Source organism: Camelina sativa, chromosome 5 (genome assembly GCF_000633955.1).
Source record: "Camelina sativa cultivar DH55 chromosome 5, Cs, whole genome shotgun sequence".
NCBI lineage: Eukaryota > Viridiplantae > Streptophyta > Magnoliopsida > Brassicales > Brassicaceae > Camelina > Camelina sativa.
Window position 1 is genome coordinate 24,699,646 of NC_025689.1, and position 334 is coordinate 24,699,979.

Consider the following 334-nt stretch of genomic DNA (forward strand, 5'->3'; position numbering starts at 1 on the left):
ACTGACCGTCAGTCTGAGGATGATAGGCTGTACTCATATGCACCTTCATGCCCATCTCCGCCTGAAATGCCTTCCAGAACACCCAGGTGAACTTGGAATCTCTATCAGACACAATACTAGCAGGCACACCGTGCAATCTGACTATCTCCCTCACGTACTTCTTGGCCAAAACCGCTGCTCCATCAGTTTTCTTGATGGCCAGAAAATGCGCAGACTTAGTCAAACGGTCCACAATGACCCAAATAGCATCAAACGTCCTCGACACAGGCAAACCTACCACGAAGTCCATCGTGATCAAATCCCACTTCCACTCTGGAATGGGTAAACTCTGTAA